This window comes from Polypterus senegalus, chromosome 2 (assembly GCF_016835505.1).
Source record: "Polypterus senegalus isolate Bchr_013 chromosome 2, ASM1683550v1, whole genome shotgun sequence".
NCBI classification, from domain to species: Eukaryota; Metazoa; Chordata; class Cladistia; order Polypteriformes; family Polypteridae; genus Polypterus; species Polypterus senegalus.
The window spans coordinates 264,159,610-264,172,780 of NC_053155.1; the positions used below are offsets into that span (position 1 = coordinate 264,159,610).

The window sequence follows — 13,171 nt, forward strand, 5'->3', positions numbered from 1 at the left end:
TGTCCATCTTGTTAAAATTAATGTTACCTTTTAGAATGCACTATGCTGCTTTCAAAATTGGACGGGATGGCATGTTTCTGTTCCCATGTGTCCAGTTTCTTTTGATGATCGAGCCAAAAAGAGAGTGCATATGCTCTAAGTACAAATCCAAGAATTTCACAGGTTTACAAATGTCCGACAGTCTTTTGCAAAAGACATGATTACCTTTGTACATTTGGAGATGCAGGTTTCCATTTCCCTGTGGCCACTTATAATGCTTGGCAACTTCCTTCTAAAAATTGCTCTCTTAAATCTGACAGCCATAAATTCACCACCGTATGACTAATGTTGAATATTTGTTGAGATTATAGCATTAAAATAGTCATTTTTTTTTATATATATATATATATATATACACTTATATATATATATACACTTATTCTAATTGAAATGCCTTTATCAGTCTGAACTGAAAAGGAACTAGAAATGGCAAATATTAGCACGTAATATGGTTACTCATTTTGATATTTTATTATCATGGTGTTCCCCTCTTCTTGCTTCTCCAGGGATTTGTGAACTTACCAGGTTTGTTACTTAGTTGGTCTAGTCTTGCATCTTAAGATTAGCACACATATACACAGACCCTAACCACAAGAGTACCATATGAATGACGTGTACACAGCCCATTACTGGCTAGCACTTTAACCCACACAAGTACCAAATATATATATATATATATATATATATATATTTTTTTTTTCACACACACACTAGCAAAATACCCGCGCTTCACAGCGAAGTAATGAAAAAGAAAAGGAAACATTTTGAAAATAACGTAACATGATTATCAATGTAATTGTTTTGTCACTGTTATGAGATAGATATATACTGTGTATATATATATATATATAGATATAGAGATATAGATATAGAGATATAGAGATATAGATATAATATAGATAGATATAGATATATATAGATAGATATAGATATATATAGATAGATATAGATATAGATATAGATATAGATAGATATAGAGAGAGAGAGAGATGTACGAGGTGTGGCAGAAAAGTAATGAGACTGATTTTTTATTTACCAAAGTTTTTATTTTTTTTCAACCATCAATGTTATCCCCTTCAAAGTAGTTCCCTTGGGCAGCTACACACCGATGGAGACGTTGTTCCCACTGTTGGTAGCAGCGCTGGAAGTCTTCAACCGGTATGGTCTTCAGCATGTCCGTTACACTCTCTTTTGGATGTTTTCTAAAGTTCCTAAATGACTACCTTTGAGGACATTTTTCAGTTTAGGAAAAGTCACACAGACTGAGTTCAGGTGAATAAGGGGGCTGGGGAACCACAGGAATGCGTTTTTTCGATTGTCCTCCTGCTCAATTGTGAGGTTTTTCGGCACCATTTTGGCACAGACCTTTTGCATTTGCAAATGTTCAGTCAAAATTTGATGAACCGTAAATCTGTTCAAATTTAATTGTTCACTCAACATTCCTAATGTTAAACGACGGTCTGATCTCACAAGAGTGTTCACACGTTCGATGTTTTCATTGGTTTTTGAAGTTGAAGGCCTCCTTGAAAAACTTGAGCTCGGGATAAAGAATGTTCCCCATAGGCCTATTTTAACTTTTCAAACGTCACACTTGACGATTCTCCAAGCTTAACACAAAATTTAATGACACAACGTTGCTCCTAATTCTGCTGTTCCATTTTGCGTGACGCACAACCAAAAACACAACTTCACTAATAGCGATCTGGCAACGCTGCGCTGTTGTCCTTGATAGAGCACGTGTGTCAGTACCCTCCCATAGCTCAGTGCGAGTTTCAACTCCTTCCGTTAACTACGTGATTTTTGTGACTGCTATTAGCGAAGTTCTCTCTCGAGAGAGAGAGAGAGAGAGAGAGAGAGAGAGATCTATCTCTAGAATACCTGCGCTTCGCAGCGGAGTAGTGTGTTAAAGAAGGTATGAAAAAGAAAAGGAAAAATTTTAAAAATAACGTAACATGATTGTTAATGTAATTGTTTTGTCATTGATATGAGTGGTGTTCTCATATCAATATCTATCTTTCTATCTATTTCACAACAAAAGTAAAGAAATAGACAGAGCGTCACATTCTGTCTGAATACGGTGACGTCGCCATACGCCTGCTAGAGGGCTGTACTGACACCAACTCAAAATCTGATTGGTTGAAGCAACGGGTTAATCGACATTTATTCTGTGTTAGAGTGCTTGCACAATGGATTGTGAAGGCCTCTCTGCCTGGCAACAAATGATGGCTGAAATGTGATTGGTTAAATTGTTTAATACGAAAATACATGCCTGGAAGCAGCACAACCATCGGAAAAGCTATGAAATGAAGCGGACAGACTATTTTGAATTATTTTATAAGTATTCATGGACAAAATATAATTAACATCAGTTTGTGATTCAGATATTTTTACTTATGAATATGCTAAGCACAGTCCTTCACCCGCGAATATTTACATTATATGGGCAGGCACGCAACTCTGCCTCCCACAGCCATCGAGCTGCAGTCTATTACAGTATATGGACGAAAAAATAGATTCCACTTATGACCATTACGTGTAGAATTTCGAAATGAAACCTGCCCAACTTTTGTAAGCAAGCTGTAAGGAATAAGCCTGCCAAATTTCAGCCTTCTACCTACACGGGAAGTTGGAGAATTAGTAGTGAGTGAGTGAGTCAGTGAGGACTTTGCCTTTTATTAGTATAGATTAGTGTAATGCATCTGATTATAATTAACCTGTAACAATATAATGGTCCAGGGAATAGCCATAGTATTCCAAATACCATGACTGCTTTAGCGTTGTAACTCTCACTGCACCTTTTTTTCCCCCTTCTTTCAACTGCTCCCATTAAGGGTTGCCCCAACGGATCATCTTTTTCCATATTACTCTCACTGCACCACTCGGAGTATTTATATTACTGTATCTGAGTGGGAAATTACAGCAATAGCTGATCGGAAAGAGAATTATCGGTATACAGCATCAAGCCCACTCTGCCTTCAGCCATGGCAAAACATTTCAAAGCCTTTCCTGTACGGACCTCGCGGTTCAGACACAGTTTCATCCCAAGAACTATAAACGCACTCGGTCAAGTGCTCTTTGTAGAACTGTTTGTACTTATAAGTACAATTACCCCACTATAAACATGCACTACAGTTTTAATATTGCACAACCTGCGCCACTTTAAAAAGCACATATTTATGTATGATGACGATCTCATTTTTAAGATGAAATGCAGCAAAATATGTTGATTATATTATACAGATACAACTTTAACTTTTAAAAATCTGTATTGTTAATAATTAAACATGTGAGGGCACGGTGCCGAAGCATTAGCAAGTTCACGGATTGTTCCTGCTTTGCGCTGTATATTTGCTGAGGATGGCGTGACACTGGAAAGATAGACGAATAGAATAATTAAACGCGTATTATGAAGATATTTCAATGTTCCTTAAAAGTTTTGAAGAATCGTCGTCGTAAGCTTACAGATGGCTTAACGTCTATTACAGAGCTGATTATATGGCAATTGGGTATTTGGAGAAAGGAAAGTGAGGATAGCATGTTTGAAAGGTACAGTACTGCTTCAATAATTTCATCGAAGGCTGCACACAATCACGCACCGGGTTCCCCTGTTTAATAACATGCTTTAACTCCTGTCATCATGAAAAAAATATCACATATAGATCTCAGTATTTTAATTATTCAGAGAGCTGTAATATCATGAATGTAATGGATTTTGTGTCCTGTCAGAGAAAGAGAAAGAACGGAAGCAGATAGTGATTCACACACACAGAGCACATTGAAGATCAAATACAAAACAAAGCATTTAACAGGCTACTTTAGTTACGATGGGATTTGAGAAACTAGTAAATTAAACGATTTTAAGATGAAGTTTTTGTTCTACTTTAATGACAAAATAAACTATGTGATTAAGGTTAATATTTCGAGATTGAAGTTAACATTTCGTGCTTTTCCTACTCTGTGCCTTTTTTTTCTTACTGTACCCTAATAAGCTTCCACATGACACTCAGACGGTGGGCTACGTCTCGCCTTTTCACGGTGACTTTGATATGTGACAACTTCTTTTTTATGTCGGGCACTGTGAGTTTGTTTCTCCAACACGCTGTGTCACTCGGATCAGCTTCCTTTTGTTGATTATGCCACTGTATAAACCAACAAATAGTACATTTTTCTTTGCCTCCACTTGGTATTCGCTGAAATTCTTATATTTTCCCTCTTGCTTTTGCCGTTTGCCTTTTCACAGAACGGGGAGCTTAAGGTCTGTTTATATTGATTTGCATATTCAGAGAGGCGTAATTCTGGGAGGAGATGGGGCGGGACAGAAGGCGGCTACACGTGCATTGGTTTTCATGCTGATCGGGATTTATGGAGTGGAAGAACGCGGAAGTTGGAGTACGCACAGATTCCAGCATCTGGAATTTTCTGTGCATAAGTACATTTCGGCTTTAATGCTTGCGTCATGTTATACAGTAATCCCCCCCTCGATCACGGGGGTTGCGTTCCAGAACCCCCTGCGATAGGTGAAAATCCGCAAAGTAGAAACCATATGTTTCTATGGTTATTTTTATATATTTTAAGCCCTTATAAACTCTCCCACCCTGTTAACATTTAACATTATTAGAGCACTGTAGACATGAAATAACATCCTTTAGTCAAAAGTTTAAACTGTGCTCCATGACAAGACAGAGATGATAATTCTTTCTCACAATTAAAAGAATGCAAACATATCTTCCTCTTCAAAGGAATGCGTGTCAGGGGCAGAGAATGTTAGAGAGAGAGAGAGAGAGTGCGAGAGAAAAGCAAACAATCAAAAAATCAATACGTGCTGTTGGACTTTTAAGTATGCGCACTGCGATAAAGCGGCCGCAAAGAAGGGAGCAATGTGAAGGTAGTCTTTCAGCATTTTTTTACAGGAGCGTCCGTATCCTGTAGGCAAACAGCCTCTATGCAAACAGCCCCTCTGCTTACACCCCTCCGTCAGGCGCAGAGAATGTCAGAGAGAGAGAGAGACAGAGAAAAGCAAACAATCAAGCTCTGCGCGGGAAGCATATCGTATATCATTGAGTAGTTTTATTTAATACGCAATACATGCTCTGATTGGGTAGATTCTAAGCCATCCGCCAATAGCGTCCCTTGTATGAAATCAACTGGGCAAACAAACTGAGGAAGCATGTACCATAAATTTAAAAGCCCCATTGTCCACAGAAATCCGCTAACCAGCGAAAAATCTAATCTATATTTGGATATGGTTACATTTAAAATCCGCGATGGAGTGAAGCCGCGAAAGTCGAAGCGCGATATAGCGAGGGATCACTGTAGTACGAATTCTACGCACGCCGTTATGCATGAGGCCCCAGGTGCTGTAAATATTTACAACACCTTATTACTTCAGTCACTTTTGATATAAAGACAAAGTATAGAAAGTTAAAATAAATGTGGTATTTATTAAAATGCAATAATTCCAGTAGTTAAAAGCATTAAAGAAAATATAGATAGTAGGGGTGCCATGATTAATTGATGTAATCAACTTAAAAAAATAATCAAATCGTATTTTCTTAATCGACTAATTGTTCCTCCCGAACCTAAACATACACACACGCATGTTGTGTGCCAGCATGCTGTATGTCTCTCTGTAATGTTTGAGTAAACTAGACATGGTGGAAGCTGCACCACATTCAGCGGATGAAGTTTCCTCCAAACATCTGGCAACGCTGAAATCCTTTTCTTTGTGGTAGTATTTCACACAAAAACCTTTGAAGATGATTGGTCATTATGTAAAAAACAGGTGGTTCTCATGGCAGCACCAGTTCAATACAGGAAAAAGAAAACTGGCAGGAACTGTTAAGGCTCGGCGATATATTGAGTTTTTAAAAAATAACATGTTTCATATGAGATATAGGATGAGACAAAATTTACTTTATAGGATGGAAAACTGTACTTGTACAGGTGCCAGTTCTCCTTGCTCTTCTCCCTGTTTATCTCTCATACAACATCACCCTGCCCCAACCGCTTCACTCGGTAAGTCCTGCAGGCAGCAGCAGGATGGAGACAATAAAGACAAGAAGGAAGCTATTGAAGTAGAGCTGGTTGGTTAAAAGGAAAACAATGGCTCAATTATTTGGAGATGGTTTGGGCTCAAAGTGTCAGATGAGCAGCAGAATGTATTCTGTAGAAAATGCAGAAGACAAGTCCCGACAAAAGCTTTGAGCACTACTAATCTTTTCCACCATTTACAACATTGTCATAAAGTGCAGTACAAAGCACACAAAGGATTAGTTTTTCACATAAATAACATAAAACGTTTGTTGCTACATGCATTGTGCTGTTGCTGCATATTATTGATTTTGCACCATCAGGGCATGTCAGCTGGGGATTGATCAGCTGATGCCTGTACTTTCATTTTAGATCTCCGTCTCCAGATTTGCACCAAATCATAGTCCAACAAGTCAGAGTCCAATTCAAAATGATAAACTATACGCAAAATGTCATCCACTGAGAATTTTGCTTTGCATATTTGCTTTACTCTTGCCCGATGTTGATGCCATTCTAGACAGTTTACTCTATGCTACTCACACACACGCAGGGATTAGACGTTAAGGCAATGAGTCCAACAGTCTTCCAAGCAAAGAGGGTCTACCTGTAATGTCTGAGTTTTATTGACATTTGCAGATTTTTTTCGCCCTGTGCCCGCCCTAAAAGAATTTAAGTAAAAAGTTTTATAGAACCACTTACAGAGCTAAATATGCCTGTTGACCACAAGATAATCTATTTGAAATGTTTAGGCTTATACAGCTACTACTTATGAAAATGAAACTTTGTTGCATAAATTATCGGCCCTATTGGAGTGTGTGTTGGACTGAGGATTGTGACATTGAATGAAAGCCCCATCTGAGAAGGGACATGAATGGGAGTGTGCGCTGCGTACTGCGCATGGCTGCAACCGTCACACTTGATGTGCAGTGAGTGGGTGATGCCTCGGTACCACGCAACTCCCTGTGAAGCTGTGTGAAGGTTTTGCCAGCAGCGCTCAAGTTTTCCTTGCAAGTTGGGGGACCGCTTACAGGGCCGGATGCGCAGGTGAACGTCATACCCAGGACTAAGCAATTGCTCAAGTACCCAAAGAAGTGTTCCATTGATTCAAACCAGCGACCTCCAGAGCAACCACTCTGCTTGAGAAAAGACAGGGATTTCTCATATATACCTACAGCTGTATATTGATAAAAGTGCCTCTGTGACATTTAAGACATGTGGCTTTGACTCAGAACTTTTTTTTTTTGTTATTTTATAGGAAGAAAAAATATCTAGATATATATTGTACATTGCCAATCATATCGAAATATGATTTTTTGGTATATAGCACCCAGCCCTTAGAACTGTCAGGAAAACTGGCCACTAAAAGCAGTCAAACCTTACTTAAGGATGTTTGTAGAATGTATTAACACACACACCATCCCAATTAATGCCCAACTGCTTTTATACAACTGAAAGTTATTTAAATTATTATGGTTAAAAAGTAGTATGTATTTTTGTGTCATTATCACTTTTAAAGTAGATACGAAATACAATATTATATAGCACCCAGTTTTTAAAAGTATTCACCCCTTTTACATTTAGAGTTTTGAAATAATATCGCCTCTTATCATCTTTAGACTTTGATCAGTCCATTGATGATGATCAGTTTGTATGTACTAAACCATTTATATTAGTACCACTGTTTTTGTAAGTTGAACTCTGTCTTTAAGATTACTTTGTTGGTCATTGAGTACTGTACATAGCAGTATGAAATAAGAAATTTTCCAAAAACCGATGGAGCAGACCTGTCAGGTGAGTGATACAAATTTGGTTTCAGTAGCGCTGAGAAATTCATAAAGGACTGTTAAATATTATCGAGCCATAGATGGAACATAAAGTCAATCAGAATTGTGAAGGGAAAAGTGAATCTCCAAAGCCCAGCAGCTCCACTAGAAGACTGGTCAGAAAATCAGTCAAGAGGGCAAAAGCAACTTTTAAGCACGACCCAACTGATAATATTAAGTGTTGATACAGTATATCAGTCTGATATTGGGTGTCTAGCTGTGTGAAATTTCACCTGCATTCATCATTTTTCTGGACTGACAATAATAATGCCTGATGTATACAGGAAGGGTGGTTTGGTTAGAGTTTGAAGTAAACCCTTGAAGTTGTGCATTCAGTCCCTGTTTCTGATAGTATGTGACCATGAGCAAGATACTTTAGCTGCCTGTCCTCTAGCTGAACAAACAAAGCAAAAGCAGCCAATCTCAAATGTTGTTTTGCTTTGCGTAAAGTTATCAGCCAAATAAGATTTTTTACAGAAGATGCATATAATTTATTTCTTACTGTTTGTGCACAATGTGCATGTTAAAATGAAAAAACGAACGGTTTTCTTCATTTAGTATTGCACATGTCTCCAATCGTGTAATTCGTCATCCCACCTGTTTAAAAGGAGAAAAGTAGTCATTTTGCTGTTTGGTATCATCGTGTGTCCCACAATGAATATGGACCAGAGGAAGCAGAGAAAGAGTTATCTGAGGGGATCAGAAAGAAAATTAGACAATCATGTTAAATTAAGCAAAGGCCATAAGACCATCTAAAGCATTGCCCATGCTTTTGGGTTGGGATTGAATTGTGTTGTTAAAAATGTATTTTTTTTTCCCCATACTTTTTTAACTTCGACTTGTTTTCTTTTTTTCTAGTTTTACTGTGATGTCATTTATTAGTGTAAGTTTGATGTGAATGTATGCAGTGTTTTTTTCACTGATATAATATTTAAAAAAAAAAAAAAAAGTTTAAGTTACATGGGACTATAGTCAGTCTCTCTGGATGTGGCTACAAGAGGAAAATTGACCCCAGTATGGGCAGAAAAATAGTAAGTATGGTAGACAAAGTCAAGGACAACTTCCAAATAGATACAAGCTGATCTTCAAAGTCAAGGTCCATTAATTTCCGATTGCACCATCTGTCACTTTTTGAGTGACAGTGGGCTCAGTGAAAGAAGACTGTTGAAAGCCAGACTGGAATTTGCTAGAGGGCATATTGAGAAGTCACAATGCCTCTGGGAGAATGACCTTTGGACAGATGAGACAAAACCGGAGATATTTGGCAAGTCACATCAGCTCTATGTACTTTAAAAGATGGAGGACGCTTGGTTATGTTTTAGGGCTTCTTCGTTGCATCTGGCACAGGGTACCTTGAGTCTGTGCTGGGAGCAACGAAATCTCAAGACTACTGAGACATTCTGGAGCAAAATGTACTACTCAGTGTCAAACCTCTGCCTCAGTCGCAGTTCATGGATCCTCCAAAAGAATAGTGACTTACAGGTGCTGGTCATAAAATTAGAATATCATGACAAAGTTGATTTATTTCAGTAATTCCATTCAAAAAGTGAAACTTGTATATTTAATTCATTACACACAGACTGATGTATTTCAAATGTTTATTTCTTTGAATTTTGATGATTATAACTGACAACTAATGAAAGTCCCAAATTCAGTATCTCGGAAAATTAGAATATTGTGAAAAGGTTCAATATTGAAGACACCTGGTGCCACATCAGCTAATTAACTCAAAACACGTGCAAAAGCCTTTAAATGATCTCTGTCTAGTTCTGTAGGCTACACAATCATGGGGATGACTGCTGACTTGACAGTTGTTCAAAAGACAACCACTGACACCTTGCACAAGGAGGGCAAGACACAAAAGGTCATTGCTAAAGTGGCTGGCTGTTCACAGAGCTCTGTGTCCAAGCACATTAATAGAGAGGCGACGGGAAGGACAAGATGTGGTAGAAAAAAGTGTACAAGCAATAGGGATAACCGCACCCTGGAGAGGATTGTGAAACAAAACCCATTCAAAACTGTGGGGGAGATTCACAAAGAGTGGACTGCAGCTGGAGTCAGTGCTTCAAGAATCATCACGCACAGACGTATGCAAGACATGGGTTTCAGCTGTCGCATTCCTTGTGTCAAGCCACTCTTGAACAAGAGACAGCGTCAGAAGCGTCTTGACTGGACTGCTGCTGAGTGGTCCAAAGTTATGTTCTCTGATGAAAGTAAATTTTGCATTTCCTTTGGATATCAAGGTCCCAGAGTCTGGAGGAAGAGAGGAGAGGCACAGAATCCACGCTGCTTGAGGTCCAGTGTAAAGTTTCCACAGTCAGTGATGGTTTGGGGTGCCATGTCATCTGCTGGTGTTGGTCCATTGTGTTTTCTGAGGTCCAAGGTCAACGCAGCAGTCTACCAGGAAGTTTTAGAGCACTTCATGCTTCCTGCTGCTGACGAACTTTATGGGGATGCAGATTTTATTTTCCAACAGGACCTGGCACCTGCACACAGTGCCAAAGCTACCAGTACCTGGTTTTAGGACCATGGTATCCCTGTTCTTGATTGGCCAGCAAACTCGCCTGACCTTAACCCCATAGAAAATCTATGGGGTATTGTGAAGAGGAAGATGCAATACGCCAGATCCAACAATTCAGAAGAGCTGAAGGCCACTATCCGAGCTCTCATAATACCTGCGCAGTGCCACAGACTGATCGACTCCATGCCACGCCGCATTGCTGCAGTAATCCAGGCCAGAGGAGCCCCAACTAAATATTGAGTGCTGTATATGCTCATACTTTTCATGTTCATACCTTTCAGTTGGCCAACATTTCTAAAAAATCCTTTTTTTGTATTGGTCTTAATTGATATTCTAATTTTCCGAGACACTGAATTTGGGACTTTCATTAATTGTCAGTTATAATTGTCAAAATTAAAAGAAATAAACATTTGAAATACATCAGTCTGTGTGTAATGAATGAACCTAATATACAAGTTTCACTTTTTGAATGGAATTACTGAAATAAATCAACTTTGTCATGATATTCTAATTTTATGACCAGCACCTGTAGAACACACAGCTAAAAGCACCCAAGAATGCCTGAGTGTTGCACATTCACAAAAGGCATGCCCGTGAAAAATGCTTTTTCATTTTAACACATTTTCTATAATAGTAGGAGGTTTGAACACGGTGGTTTGCATTGTTAAGTAAAATTATTGATACATAAGAACTGTGAGAAAAGGGAGGTAGGGGAAATAGTTATTACCTAAAGGTAGTAGCAGATTTACTGTAAGTCTCGGAAACATGTTTTAAATGGATGACACATCACATCTCACTACCCCTTAGTCACTGGAAGTGTCACTGTAAGTGACTTGCAGTTCATGACTAAGATTGTTTGAGTTCTCCCACTGAATATATGTCGCATATTCAGCATGAGGTAAGGGTCATTTTGACAGCCATTTGGTATAAAGAACACAATAATTATAACTGGAGTAAACATAAATCCTAGACAAATGTTTTGTATTATACTTCCTTAGGAATATTCAAAGTAATTTCTTCAGTTTACTTCTTTGTTGGATACCGCAGTGCCTTTATACATACCCTTATCCTTCAAACACAGAAGTTGGCTCCTATGGGTTACTGGGCACATAATCAAGATTTCAAACGTAGAGGAAACACTGCCAATTAAATGTCAATTAGCATTGCTATTTCACATTTTATGTTTAATCTTGCAAGTACAGGTCAGGATTATATTGCAAAATATTTTAAGTTATGATCATGAAGATAATCATTTTAAAAAGCAGACATTCATCTTTTTGTTGCGTTTTAGAATTGGCAGTGGCTTGTCTTACCATAATTACAGTATTTATACAAAAATGTGATTAGCAAGTATTGCTGTCAACAAAAAATTATGTACTCGGACCTTTTTTACTTGTGATTGAGCTGTTCTCCCAGACTAGCAATCAGTAGGAGAAATCCATAGTGGTGATGCTTTTCCTAAAACCTTCCTAAATAGAAATTTCCATTGGAACCTTTTCGTCATGTGTGCTGAAAAAAGTCATACTATTCTTAAACAAACCAGGTTATATGGTATTAAGCGCATTTATTTTATAAAATGGCATAATTTGTTTTGTGGTTAGTTTTAATAGAGAGAGAGAGTTTCATTCAAGTTTATTCATGGAAAGTTTACCATTAGACTTTCCTTTTAATACAATGATGCATGTTTGTATGATGCAAGTCTAACCACATTTTACTTTGATACTTGCCATGGCTTCCCAATTTTACATCATCTTTGATTTGTAGTGTAGCTATAGTCAGGCCTGACTACACAAAAATCACTACCTCTGCCTTCTTAAGGAACGGCATCTTGTCAATAAATCTAATATTCATAACTGGACAAAATTGTTGGTACCCTTCAGTCAATGAAAGAAAAACTCACAATGGTCACAGAAATAACTTTAATCTGACAAAAGTAATAATAAATAAAAATTCTATGAAATTTAACCAATGAAAGTCAGACATTGATTTTCAACCATGCTTCAACAGAATTATTTAAAAAAATAAACTCATGAAACAGGCCTGGACAAAATGATGGTACCCCTAACTTAATATTTTGTTGCACAACCTTTTGAGGCAATCACTGCAATCAAACGATTCCTATAACTGTCAATGAGACTTCTGCACTTCTCAGCAGGTATTTTGGCCCACTCCTCATGAGCAAACTGCTCCAGTTGTCTCAGGTTTGAAGGGTGCCTTTTCCACACGGCATGTTTCAGCTCTTTCCAAAGATGCTCAATAGAATTGAGGACAGGGCTCATAGAAGGCCACTTTAGAATAGTCCAATGTTTTCCTCTTAGCCATTCTTGGGTGTTTTTAGCTGTGTGTTTTGGGTCATTGTCCTGTTGCAAGACCTGTGACCTGCGACTGAGACCAAGCTTTGTGACACTGGCCAGCACATTTCTCTCTAGAATCCCTTGATAGTCTTGAGATTTTATTGTACCCTGCACAGATTCAAGACACCCTGTGCCAGATGCAGCAAAGCAGCCCCAGAACATAACAGAGCCTCCATGTTTCACAGAAGGGACAGTGTTCTTTTCTTGATATGTTTCATTTTTCCGTCTATGAACATTGAACTTTTTGCCAAGGCACATCAGCTCTATTTTTGTCTCATCTGTCCATAGGACATTCTCCCAGAATCTTTGTGGCTTGTCCACATGTAGTTTGGCAAATTCCAGTCTGGCTTTTTTATGATTTGTTTTCAACAATGGTGTCCTCCTTGGTCATCTCCCATGAAGTC

The 13,171-nt window shown here is 38.3% G+C and overlaps 1 protein-coding gene across 2 annotated transcripts in view; it reads left to right on the forward strand.

Annotated features, from left to right (window-relative positions):
• The window catches only part of nup58 (nucleoporin 58), a 98,967-nt gene that overhangs the window by 21,272 nt on the left and 64,524 nt on the right, over positions 1 to 13,171 (forward strand). The gene's annotated exons all lie outside the window — the stretch shown is intronic.